We start from the raw sequence: 14,287 nt of genomic DNA on the forward strand, positions 1-14,287 counted from the left end.
CCCCCAGGTGCTGGGGGTGCCTGGCAATGGAGGTCACGGAGAAGGAGCTCCTACGTCCTCCGCGGAGATGGGTGTGCTCATCCTCAACGTCCCAGAGGACCCAGGGGACCCTTGTCATCGGCCCCAGTCCACCTTCTCATGAGGGCACCCAGGCTAACCCCTGTTGATCTCAGACTCCTCCCCCACGCGGACTGTGGGTCCCTAAGCCCTCAGTTTCCTGCTTACCTAATGCTTTTCTCACCCTTGCAATTATAGGGCCAAAGAAGAGCGGGTCTAACGGTGTCCCCATCCTAGGGCAATTGCCCTCACTCAGCTGCCATATACCATAAATGTTCTGAAGATGGGGGGATGCGGCTGTGACTTAAGGAGCATGAGCAGCCTCTAGTACCTCTAAGAAGCTCCAAAGCAAATTTTCCCCTGGAGTCTCCAGAAGGAGCCTTGCCCTGCCAATGTCTTGATTTTAGCCCATGCTGGACTTCTGACTCCAGAACTGAGTGTGTGGTTTAAAGCCACTAAGTCCACGGCACTGAGTCAGAGCAGCCAGAATACTCTACCCACCCCCTTATCTGTTGCCTCTGCCTCACCCACATTTTTACTGTTTCTTTTTCTTTACTTTCTAGTCTTCCTTGTGATTACGTTTCAATCATTACATTTTTTTCTCCATTAGCTTAGAAGTCCTCTACTTTGTATTCTTCTGTGGTTCCTAAAGAAATCTACATTTATCTAAAGACCAGATTATCCATTATCTTTATATTCACCATAAATAATATAAAGGGGTGGGCTGCCTGGGTGGCTCAGTCAGTTAAGCCTCTGCCTTCAGCCCAGGTCATGATCCCAGGGTCCTGGGTTTGAGCCCCGCATCAGGCTCCTTTCTCGGCAGGGAGCCCGCTTCTCCCTCTGCCTGCTGCTCCCCCTGCTTGTGCGTGCTCTCTCTCTCTCTCTGGCAAATAAATAAATTAAATCTAAAAATAATAATAATAAATAAAATAAATAAATAATAGATATAAGGAACTTAAAACAACATGTATCATCACCTCCCGCCCGAAGCATGTGTTACTCCTAAGTAGTATTTTGATTCTATAATTCAACACCCCAAATTAAACACTAGGATTTTTTCTTTATATAATTAATGATTGTTTAATCTCCCCAAATATTTGCCATTTGCTTATTATTCCTTACTGCACCTCAGATCTTCTGTATAAAATTACTTTCCCTTTAGCCAAAGTAAATCTCTTTCAACTTTCTTTAGTCAAGGATTGTTGTGGCAAATTCAGCTTTTCTTTTCTTTCTTTCTTTTTTTTTTTTTTGGTTTGTTTTTGGTCTTAAAATGTTTTGTTTTGCCTTGTTCTTTTTTTCTGTTGACTACTTTCTCAGGGTATGGTTTCAGTACAGTAAATCACATGTACTTAGAATATACCATTTGATGAGTCCAACAATGTAAAAACCTGTGAAACCAGAGCCACAATCAAGATACAGAACATTTCCGTCACCCCATGGCACTCCATCCTTCCTGTCCCCACCCCCGGCTCCAGGCAACCATTTTGTTCACTGCAATTTATAGATTAGTTTCCTTTTTTCTAGAATCTTCTAAAAGTGAAATAATTCAGTAAATAGTTACTTGGGTCTGCCTTCTTTGGCTCAGCATAATTATTTTGAGATTGATTCACATTATTGCATATATGGACAGTTCCATTTTATTATTGGGTGGTGTTCAATTGTATAAATACGCCACAATTTGTCATCCCTTCCTTTGTGATGGACATTGGATTGTACCTAGTGTTTGGACTGTTATTAATGTGCTATGGACATTCATGTACCAGTCTTCGTGCAAACACCTGTTTCATTTCTCCAGGGTAAATACTTAAGAGAGGAATGACATATGGTAGGTGTATGTTTAACAATTTAAGAACTACCAAACCGTTTTCCAACCTGTGCGTACCATTTTAGATCCCACCAACATTTCCCATTGCCCCTTATTTTTGTTAACGTTGATATTGCATTTTTTTACATTTTAGCCGTTCTAGTAGATGGGTAGCAGTATCTCACTTGGTTTTGATGTGCATTTCATCGATGAGTCCCATAGGCAGTCTCTGAGATGCCCTTTAACAGTCCTTACCTCCTGGCATTCACACACTTGCGTAATTGTGTAATGGACCGAACTCAGTGATTTGCTTCTAACCACGAGAATACTGCAACATGGGCAGGTTATCACTTGAGCAATGAGGTTACCAAAAAACTGACTTCCATCTTGCGCTGCTTCTCCCTTCTTCTCTCTCAAGGAAAGTTCTCGGGCATTATCTTTTCATACATTTCCTCTGTTTCTTTTTTTCCACTTCCCTTCTGGAACTCAAACAAGATGTAATTAGAACTTCCCCCTCTAGCTTCCGTGCCATCTTAGCTTCTTTAGATATTTTCAATCTCTTTATTTCTTGTGCTGCATTCTAGAGCATTCCTTCAATATGTCTCCCAGTTCATGGTCACAAGCACTGTTACAAGTACGCTGCTGTGAGACTTAGAGTGTTTTTCTTTGGGAACACTTTCATTTTTAACGTTCTACTGGCTCCTGGCTCCTTTTTTTTTTTTTCCTGCCATTTTTTTTAAGGGTTTTTTATTTGTTTATTTGATACAGACAGAGATCACAAGCAGGCAGAGAGGCAGGCGGGGGGCGGGGGGGGAAGGAGGCTCCCTGCCAACCAGAGACTCCGATGCGGGGCTCTATCCCAGGACGGAGATCATGACCCGAGCCAAAGGCAGAGGCTTAATCCACTGAGCCACCCGGGTGCCCCTATCTTTCATTTCTTACTTTTTGTTAATGCTTTTAATCCATTCTTTTATTTCTTTGAATATTCAACAAGCTTGTTTTCTGTGTCTGAGGAATTTTATATCTGCTTCTGCGTCTCTTTGCGTTTGCTGTACTTTGTTTCCTTACTATTTTGTAATTTTTCACTGTGTCCTGATATTCCTTAGAACTTTATCTTTGGGGATTCTTGGGGCTTGCGTTGAAAATTATTCCCTCCAAAGAGGATTCCTACTTCTTTCGTCAGATGCCTAAACTATTTTAACCTGTTCTCGCCTTAAGGTTTAGGAATCACCAGTTATCATAAGTTTTGGCAACAAATTTGCATGAAGGAAGGCTTATCATCTTGGATTATCAAGAAAGATTTGTTTTCTGCTGCTCCAAGATGCAAGAGAGGCAGTTTCCTTGCAGCCCTTCCCCCTCCCTAACCTGGGTGCAGATTTAGTTCCAATTTATTTCCAATTCATCCTTACCCTCAGGAAACAGTTTCAATCTCTTTATGCAAGAGACCTATAATTAGACACTCCATGGGCAGCCTTGGCTTTTGTCAAATATCACTGTCCCCACAAGGCTCTGAAAGCCAAGCTCAAGTTCACTGAATTTCAATACGGACACTCAAGGCAAAGGTTGATTAGCGCTCTACTTACTTCTATAGGTTAAAGCTTCTCCTTAGCTTGTGGTATGAGAGTATCTCCACCTTCTTGCTAGCCCACTGATGCATCTGGAAATAATTTTTGAATAGTTTCAGAGGCAGAGTTATCAAGTCCAGTGTGCTGTCAGAAAGGGAAAGTTCCTTTTAATTTTTGCAGGTTTCTAATGAAGTGTGAATTAATTTAACAATGTTCAACCATGCATCTAGGAAAATAATTCCAAGCACTTTGCCTTAGTCATTTCAGGCTGCTGTAACAGAATACCATAGACTCGGTGGCTTAAACAACATAATTTATTTCTCAGTTCAGGAGGTTTGGAAGTCCAGGATCCAGGTGCGGGCAGATGCAGTGAATGGTGAGAACCCACTTCCTGGTTTGCAGTCGGCCATCTTCTTGCTTGTGTCCTCACGTGGTGGAAAGCAGAGGACAATCATTTCTCTCAAGTCTCTTCTCATAAAGGCAGCTAATCACACCCATGAGGCTCTACCCTCCAGAGTTAATCACCTCCCCAGGGCCCCAACTCCTGACACCATAACACTGGAAATGAGGGCTTCACTACGAATTTGGGAGAACACAACCTCCTGTCCATAGCAGGTTTATTGTTTTCCAAGACTTCAGAGCCTGATCTCAAACAGCTACCTGTGCAGCTTTACGTCAAGATGTGAAAGGCCAAAAGGAAGTCACTTGGGTTTTCTTGTCATCTTAAGTAAATTTTTCAGCAAGATACCAGTACTACTCCTCAACTTCGTCTTGAGTCCCTCCCCACACAGAAGGGCTATTGAAATATTTTCAGACATCCCTAACATGAATGGAATTACTTTGAATCACTCTGTTTCACTGAAAGTGAATTTATGTAGGAAGATATAGAAGATATTATTCTAAACATCTTTAGACAGCTGTTTAAGAAACCTAGCTATCCAAATCATCCTCATCAGCCCTTTTAGGCTGTGGAATCACGGAGGTTTAGAGCTCAAGGTCATTACTCCAACATCTTATTCAATAGTTAAGGAAGTTGAGTCCCAAGACCTCAGCTGGGGCTAAGCCTGTACCTTGTACCTTGCCAAACTCATAGGAAGCAGCTGATTTTGATTCAAGGGGGCTGAACCCCAGTCCTCATCTCTCTCCTCCAAGCCCCACTGCTAATAGCACTATTCACAAAAATCAAGACTTGTTCTTTCAAACAATCTTGGGGGTTTTGTAGTGCAAACATCCAGCCCACCCTCCCCCCAACCAGAAACATTTTTCCATAGCCTAATAAGACATGCAGAAGTATTGTTAATTTAAGACTTAACGTGGATTTCAGCTTCTAATAGGTCCCATCTTTGAATGGACCACTCATAATTTTTATGTGCTATTTGTGCATTTTATAGCCTATTGGAAACCTGTTGTACAGTGTCCACAGTACATTTATGCCCAATTTGTTGCATTACTATTTTAATTAATTGAGGAGGTTAATAGTTTTGTATATTTGATTTTATAGCACATATTTTGCATATCCATTGCATATTTGATATTGCATTGAGGATCAGAAATGTAACCCCTAATTGTAACATGGTTCCCAAGTGAGACTATAGCTCGCTTTATGACAGTCACTTTATGACAATTTCTAGAAATGAATTATGGTCTACATATCATCTGTAGTATCAAATGTATGAATAATGGAATTAGAACATATGATCTGTGTGCTTTCATTTGAGGGGAACTGTCAATAGGAGCAAAATCTTGAGAATTTTCCATGGAAAACTAACATGACTCCAACATTATGATTTTATGATAACCTGTAGAGGAGAGAGGATGAAAAATAAAGCATTTAAAGAAAGATTTATACATTATTAACTAATGTGACATAAAATGTTCCCATCCCACTAATAAAAAAATGTTGAATTTATTGTTTTATAGCACACTGTCTGTCTCCTAGAGAATAACAATATTGTGATTTTTTTTCATGTGGCGACTAGAACATTTTGCTTACTTACATGATTTACAAGGCTACTTTAGAAAAGGAACAATAACAACTCAGATGTGGATTTGTTCTAAAGAAGAGAAGTTACATTAGAGGTTCAGGATGGTGGAAAATGTAAAACATGTTATCACAGAAAAGGAGGCAATATGAAAATAAGAAGAATCATAATTTGTTTAAAGGAATTTGGGGCGCCTGTGGGGCTCAGTTGGTTAAGTGTCTGCCTTCAGCTCAGGTCATGATCCCAGGGTCCTGGGACTGGGTCCTGCATCAGGCTCCTCGCACAGTGGGAAGCCTGCTTCTTCCTCTGCTTGCTGCTACCCCTGCCTGTGCTTTCTCACTAGCTCTTTCTCTCGCAAATAAATAAATAAAATCTTTAAAAAATAAAAATAATAATAAAAATAAAGGAATTCAGTCAACGGTGGACTTTGCATTAAATCCCTCCAGAGGTCTGCGTTTGATTTTGCATCTTTTGTTGCACCCACAATCCTAGCAAAGACTTCATTACCATTTAATGTTAACCAATCACTTATCAAACATAGTGACTTGTTATGGTAATCCACGTTTGCTTAGTCAGCTGCAAAGTCCTTAACAAGCATCAGGTCCAAGAGTCGGTGGTTATAGATAAACTTTGTTCCTTAGTAAGGAACTGGACATCAAACAGTGATAAGCTTAATCTGGTAACATTGGCAGCTTGGCATCATTGCAACATGAATGATTAAAACCCATTCTGACCACCTGATTATTCCTTAATCTGATTGTCGCCACTCATCACATTCCTAAAAAAGTCCTATGAGACTTTGTCATTTAAACCTAGTTGATAGCTAACTTGGCATGATCAATAAGGTGGCCAAGTAGGTTTGTCTGCTTCTTTGAGATCATGAGCTGTCTAGGGACAGAGGTATTCAAAAAGGAGCCTGGAGGTCTCTGGAGCCACTTTCAAGACTCTGCCTCCCATTCTCCCATTCTCTGAAGGAACATGACAATGAGATGCTGGAGATTCTCAGATGACTGCAGAGTATAGGACACAAAGAGCAATCAGAGTTGTGATTGTCACTTCAAGCTCAAGCAAATTTAACCTGAAAGTGCTGGAATCACTGGCAAAACATTCACCTATGTGGTTTCAAAAGAAAAGCGATGGTCTAAAAGTCAGACTTTTCGAATGCAAGTCACAGCTCTACCACTAAATAATTGTATGTTCTTGGGGCGCCTCGGTGGCTCAATTGGGTGGGCAGCTGACTCTTGGTTTTGGCTTGGGTGATGGTCTCAGGGCTGTAGGATCAGAGCTGTAGGATCAGGCCCCAGGTTGGGCTCCACACTCAGCGGGAAGTCTGCATGGGATTCTCTTCCTCTCCCTCTGCTCTGTGCAACACTCTCTTTCTCATTCTCTCTCCCTCCCTCCAATAAATAAATAAATAAATAAATATTTTTAAAAAAATACTTGAAAGCACTTAAGGAAGTTTCTTCACCTTTCTGGGCTGCTGTAGGACTCACTAATCCTGTCCAGCCTCAATCTTTTGCCTATTACTTTCCTGTTGAGACTAAACCAACATATTTCCATGTCTCGAGGAGATGGTTGTCCAGCCAAAGGCTCAACACCTCTCTCAGCTGTTTCAGTCAGAGCAGGGAAGGTATTAAGAGACATGGGACCTGCCTTCAAGGACTTTATAATCTAACCCATAAGTCAGATGGTTCTCACCCACAGGGAAGGAACAGTTAACCTGCACAATGTTAGGTATAACCACTGCCCAGAGAGGAGAACGTGGTGCAATGGTTGGTGATGACTTTGCCAAAGCACAGAAGGAATGGGGCTTGCATGACACCAGGATGGACACTCTTGGATGGACAGAGTTTGCTTAGGCCAACAGAACAAAGAAGGTTATTTGAAAGTAGCTGAACAGGATGAACAGAGTCAGGGAGATAAGAACAAGCATAGCATGTGAAGGAAACAGGGATTTGCTTGAATGAGAGAAAGGTGAGCATGGGATGTAAGACTGACTGGAAAGGGAATAATGAACCCAATTATGAGGACATTGAAAAGTAACTCCAAGAGTACATATGTGCCATGGGAACCAGGAGGGGTTTGGGAATTCTTGAGAAGGTGGGTGTTCTGTTCCATTTGGACTGCTGTAAAAGAATCCCACAGACTGGGAGGCTTACACAACAGAAATTTATTTCTCACAGTTCTGGAGGCTAGAAGTCCAAGATCAAGGCATCAGCAGATTCGGTGTCTGGTGAGACCTGCTTCCTGGTTCACAGATGCCTGTCTTCTCGCTGTGTGCTCACAGGGTGGAAAAGGATGAGGGAGCTCTCTGGCGTCTCTTGTATAAGGGCACTAATCTCATTCATGAGGGGTCCACCCTCATGACCTAGTCACCTCCCAAAGACTACACCTCCAAATAGCATCATCCTGAGAATTAGGTTTCAACTTCTGAATTTGGGGGGAATACCAGCATTCAGTCTATAGCGGAATGGTAAAGTTCTTCTCACGGAAGGTTAGACAGATGTGCCTTTGTAAGCTGAGTTACTTATAGATGGAGATGGGGAAAATAAGATAAATAGGATTAGAAGCAGAAGAGAGGAGGAGTGGGGAGAGGAGAAGAGGCCTCTTTGCAAATACCTAGGTGGTTCAGGAAGTAAGACTGGAGGGCAGGAGAGTTGTCTGGCTGATGTCTGGATATTGGAGACACCTCATGAAAAAAAGTGACTTTCTGTATATCCCCAAATTAATTGAAAGGGTCTAGAAGACATATTTGTACACCCATGTTCACAACAGCATTATTCACAATAGCCAAAAGTTGGAAGCAAGTGTCCAAGGAGGGGTGAATGAATTAAGAAAATGTGGTCTACACATACAATTGAACAATATTCAGCCAAAAAAAAGAAGCCTCAAAAAAACATATTCAGGTTAGGGAGGAGTCAAGATGGCGGAGAAGTAGCAGGCTGAGACTACATCGGGTAGCAGGAGATCAGCTCGATAGCTTATCTAAACATTGCAAACACCTACAAATCCAACGGGAGATCGAAGAGAAGAAGAACAGCAATTCTAGAAACAGAAAATCAACCACTTTCTGAAAGGTAGGACTGGTGGAGAAGTGAATCCAAAAGGAAGGGAAGATAGACCACAGGGGGATGGGCCAGCTTGCGGTAAGTGGAGGAGCAACAGAGCACAAAATCAGGACTTTTAAAAGTCTGTTCCACTGAGGGACATTGCTCCAGAGACTAAACCAGGGTGAAGCCCACGCGGAGTCAGCGTGGCCCTAGGTCCCACAGGGTCACAGAAGGATCGGGGGTGTCAGAGTGTCGCAGAGCTTGCAGGCATTAGAACGGGGAAGCCACCTACAGAGACAGAGACGAGAACTGAGCTCTCAGCTCAGGGTTACCTTGAACTGGTCGCGGGCTGGGTGAGCTCAGAGCGCGGCTGGAGGCCGGGGATACGGAAGTGATTGGGCGCTGTTCTCTGGGAGCGCACTGAGGAGTGGGGTCCCGGGCTCTCGGCTCCTCCGGCCTGGAGACTGGGAGGCCGCCATTTTCATTCCCGTCCTCCGGAACTCTACGGAAGCGTTCAGGGAACAAAAGCTCCCGAAAGCGAACCCAGCGGAATACTTAGTCTGGTAAGTGCGGTAAGGGCGGTGCAATTCCGCCTCGGGCAAAGACACTTGAGAGTCACTACAACAGGCCCCTCCCACAGAAGATCAACAAAAAATCCAGCCAGGACGAAGTTCATCTACCAAGGAAAGCAGGTTCAATACCTAGGACAGCAACGGAACTCCAGAGGAGGAGAAAGCAAAGCATGGAACTCATGGCTTTCTCTCCATGATTCTTTAGTCTTGCAGTTAATTTAATTTTTTTTCAATTTTTTTTCTTTCTTTTTTCTTCTTCTGCTAAATTTATTTAAACTTTTACCCTTTTCTTTTTTAACATTTTTAAACTAGTTTATCTAATATGTATTTTCTTCCTTTTTTAAAATATTTTTTCTTTTTTTTTTTAATTTTTTCTTTTTTTTTTCTGAACCTCTTTTTATCCCCTCCCCCTCCCCCACGATTTAGGGTCTCTTCTGATTTGCTTAAAGGGCACTTTTCTGGGGTCTTTGCCACCCTTTTAGTATTTTACTTGCTCCTTCATATACTCTTATCTGGACAAAATGACAAGGCGGAAAAATTCACCACAAAAAAAAGAACAAGAGGCAGTACCAAAGGCTAGGGACCTAATAAATACAGACATTGGTAATATGTCAGATCTAGAGTTCAGAATGACAATTCTAAAGGTTCTAGCCGGGCTCAAAAAAGGCATGGAAGATATTAGAGAAACCCTCTCTGGAGATATAAAAGCCCTTTCTGGAGAAATAAAAGAACTAAAATCTAACCAAGTTGAAATCAAAAAAGCTATTAATGAGGTGCAATCAAAAATGGAGGCTCTCACTGCTAGGATAAATGAGGCAGAAGAAAGAATTAGTGATATAGAAGACCAAATGACAGAGAATAAAGAAGCTGAGCAAAAGAGAGACAAACAGCTACTGGACCATGAGGGGAAAATTCGAGAGATAAGTGACACCATAAGACAAAACAACATTAGAATAATTGGGAGTCCAAAAGAAGAAGAAAGAGAGAGGGGAGCAGAAGGTATATTGGAGAGAATTATTGGAGAGAATTTCCCTAATATGGCAAAGGGAACAAGCATCAAAATCCAGGAGGTGCAGAGAACCCCCCTCAAAATCAACACGAATAGGTCCACACCCCATCACCTAATAGTAAAATTTACAAGTCTTAGTGACAAAGAGAAAATCCTGAAAGCATCCTGGAAAAAGAAGTCTGTAACATACAAAGGTAAAAATATTAGATTGGCAGCAGACTTATCCACAGAGACCTGGCAGGCCAGAAAGAGCTGGCATGATATATTCAGAGCACTAAACGAGAAAAACATGCAGCCAAGAATACTCTATCCAGCTAGGCTATCATTGAAAATAGAAGGAGAGATAAAAAGCTTCCAGGACAAACAAAAACTGAAAGAATTTGCAAACACCAAACCAGCTCTACAGGAAGTATTGAAAGGGGTCCTCTAAGCAAAGAGAGAGCCTAAAAGTAGCAGATCAGAAAGGTACAGAGACAATAATTAGTAACAGTCACCTTACAGGCAATACAATGGCACTAAATTCATATCTCTCAATAGTTACCCTGAATGTTAATGGGCTAAATGCCCCAATCAAAAGACATAGTGTATCAGAATGGATAAAAAAACAAAACCCATCTATATGTTGCCTACAAGAAACTCATTTTAGATGCAAAGACACCTCCAGATTTAAAGTGAGGGGGTGGAAAACAATTTACCATACTAATGGGCATCAGAAGAAAGCTGGGGTGGCAATCCTTATATCAGATCAATTAGATTTTAAGCCAAAGACTATAATAAGAGATGAGAAAGGACATTATATCATACTCAAAGTATGTCCAACAAGAAGATCTAACAATTTTAAATATCTATGCCCCTAACGTGGGAGCAGCCAACAATATAAACCAATTAATAACAAAGTCAAAGAAGCACATAAATAATAATACAATAATAGTAGGGGACTTTAACACTCCCCTCACTGAAATGGACAGATCATCCAAGCAAAAGATCAACAAGGAAATAAAGGCCTTAAATGATACACTGGACCAGATGGACATCACAGATATATTCAGAACATTTCATCCCAAAGCAACAGAATACACATTCTTCTCAAGTGCACATGGAACATTCTCCAGAATAGATAACATCCTGGGTCACAAATCAGGTCTCAACCGGTATCAAAAGATTGGGATCATTCCCTGCATATTTTCAGACCACAATGCTCTGAAGCTAGAACTCAATCACAAGAGGAAATTTGGAAAGAACCCAAATACATGGAGACTAAACAGCATCCTTCTAAAGAATGAATGGGTCAACCAGGAAATTAAAGAAGAATTGAAAAAATTCATGGAAACAAATGATAATTAAAACACAACGGTTCAAAATCTGTGGGACGCAGCAAAGGCAGTCCTGAGAGAAAAATATATAGTGGTACAAGTATTTCTCAAGAAAGAAGAAAGGTCTCAAGTACACAACCTAACCCTACACCTAAAGGAGCTGGAGAAAGAACAAGAAAGAAACCCTAAACCCAGCAGGAGAAGAGAAATCATAAAGATCAGAGCAGAAATCAATGAAATAGAAACCAAAAAAAAAAAAAAAAAAAAAAAAAAAGCAATAGAACAAATCAATGAAACTAGGAGCTGGTTCTTTGAAAAAATTAATAAGATTGATAAACCCCTGGCCAGACTTATCAAAAAGAAAAGAGAAAGGACCCAAATAAATAAAATCATGAATGAAAGAGGAGAGATCACAACTAACACCAAAGAAATACAGACAATTATAAGAACATACTATGAGCAACTCTATGCCAACAAATTTGACAATCTGGAAGAAATGGATGCATTCCTAGAGACATATAAACTACCACAACTGAACCAGGAAGAAATAGAAAACCTGAACAGGCCCATAACCAGTAAGGAGATTGAAACAGTCATCAAAAATCTCCAAACAAACAAAAGCCCAGGGCCAGAGAGCTTCCCAGGGAAATTCTACCAAACATTTAAAGAAGAACTAATTCCTATTCTCCTGAAACTGTTCCAAAAAATAGAAATGGAAGGAAAACTTCCAAACTCATTTTATGAGGCCAGCATCACCTTGATCCCAAAACCAGACAAGGATCCCACCAAAAAAGAGAACTACAGACCAATATCCTTAATGAACACAGATGCAAAAATTCTCACCAAAATACTAGCCAGTAAGATTCAACAGTGCATTAAAAGGATTATTCACCACGACCAAGTGGGATTTATCCCAGGGCTGCAAGGTTGGTTCAACATCCGCAAATCAACCAATGTGATACAACATGTTAATAAAAGAAAGAACAAGAACCATATGATACTCTCAATAGATGCTGAAAAAGCATTTGACAAAGGACAGCATCCCTTCCTGATCAAAACTCTTCAAAGTGTAGGGATAGAGGGCACATACCTCAATATTATCAAAGCCATCTATGAAAAACCCACCGCAAATATCATTCTCAATGGTGGAAAACTGAAAGCTTTTCCGTTAAGGTCAGGAACATGGCAGGGATGTCCATTATCACCACTGCTATTCAACATAGTACTAGAAGTCTTAGCCTCAGCAATCAGACAACAAAAAGAAATTAAAGGCATCCAAATCGGCAAAGAAGAAGTCAAACTATCACTCTTCGCAGATGATATGATACTATATGTGGAAAACCCAAAAGACTCCACTCCAAAACTGCTAGAACTTGTACAGGAATTCAGTAAAGTGTCAGGATATAAAATCAGTGCACAGAAATCAGTTGCATTTCTGTACACCAACAACAAGACAGAAGAAAGAGAAATTAAGGAGTCAATCCCATTTACAATTGCACCCAAAACTATATAAGATACCTAGGAATAAACCTAACCAAAGAGGCTAAGAATCTATATGCAGAAAACTGTAAAGTACTCATGAAAGAAATTGAGGAAGACACAAAGAAATGGAAAAATGTTCCATGCTCCTGGATTGGAAGAATAAATATTGTGAAAATGTCTATGCTACCTAAAGCAATCTACACATTTAATGCAATCCCTATCAAGATACCATCCATTTTTTTTTTCAAAGAAATGGAACAAATAATCCTAAAATTTATATGGAACCAGAAAAGACCTCGAATAGCCAAAGGAATATTGAAAAAGAAAGCCAACGTTGGTGGCATCACAATTCCAGACTTCAAGCTCTATTACAAAGCTTTCATCATCAAGACAGCATGGTACTGGCACAAAAACAGACACATAGATCAATGGAACAGAATAGAGAGCCTAGAAATAGACTCTCAACTCTATGGTCAACTAATCTTTGACAAAGCAGGAAAGAATGTCCAATGGAAAAAAGACAGCCTCTTCAATAAATGGTGCTGGGAAAATTGGATAGCCACATGCAGAAAAATGAAATTGGACCACTTCCTTACACCACACACGAAAATAGACTCAAAATGAATGAAGGACCTCAACGTGAGAAAGGAATCCATCAAAATCCTTGAGGAGAACACAGGCAGCAACCTCTTCGACCTTAGCTGCAGCAACATCTTCCTAGGAACATCGGCAAAGGCAAGGGAAGCAAGGGCAAAAATGAACTATTGGGATTTCATCAAGATCAAAAGCTTTTGCACAGCAAAGGAAACAGTTAACAAAACCAAAAGACAACTGACAGAATGGGAGAAGATATTTGCAAACGACATATCAGATAAAGGGCTAGTGTCCAAAATCTATAAGGAACTTAGCAAACTCAACACCCAAAGAACAAACAATCCAATCAAGAAATGGGCAGAGGACATGAACAGACATTTCTGCAAAGAAGACATCCAGATGGCCAACAAACACATGAAAAAGTGCTCCACATCACTCGGCATCAGGGAAATACAAATCAAAACCACAATGAGATATCACCTCACACCCGTCAGAATGGCTAAAATTAACAAGTCAGGAAATGACAGATGCTGGTGAGGATGCGGAGAAAGGGGAACCCTCCTACACTGTTGGTGGGAATGCAAGCTGTTTCCAGAGTGGTGCAACCACTCTGGAAAACAGCATGGAGGTTCCTCAAAATGTTGAAAATAGAACTACCCTATGACCCAGCAATTGCACTACTGGGTATTTACCCTAAAGATACAAACATAGTGATCCAAAGGGGCACGTGCACCCGAATGTTTATAGCAGCAATGTCTACAATAGCCAAACTATTGAAAGAACCCAGATGTCCATCAACAGATGAATGGATAAAGAAGAAGTGGTATATATACACAATGGAATACTATGCAGCCATCAA

Source organism: Meles meles, chromosome 12 (assembly GCF_922984935.1).
Source record: "Meles meles chromosome 12, mMelMel3.1 paternal haplotype, whole genome shotgun sequence".
NCBI lineage: Eukaryota > Metazoa > Chordata > Mammalia > Carnivora > Mustelidae > Meles > Meles meles.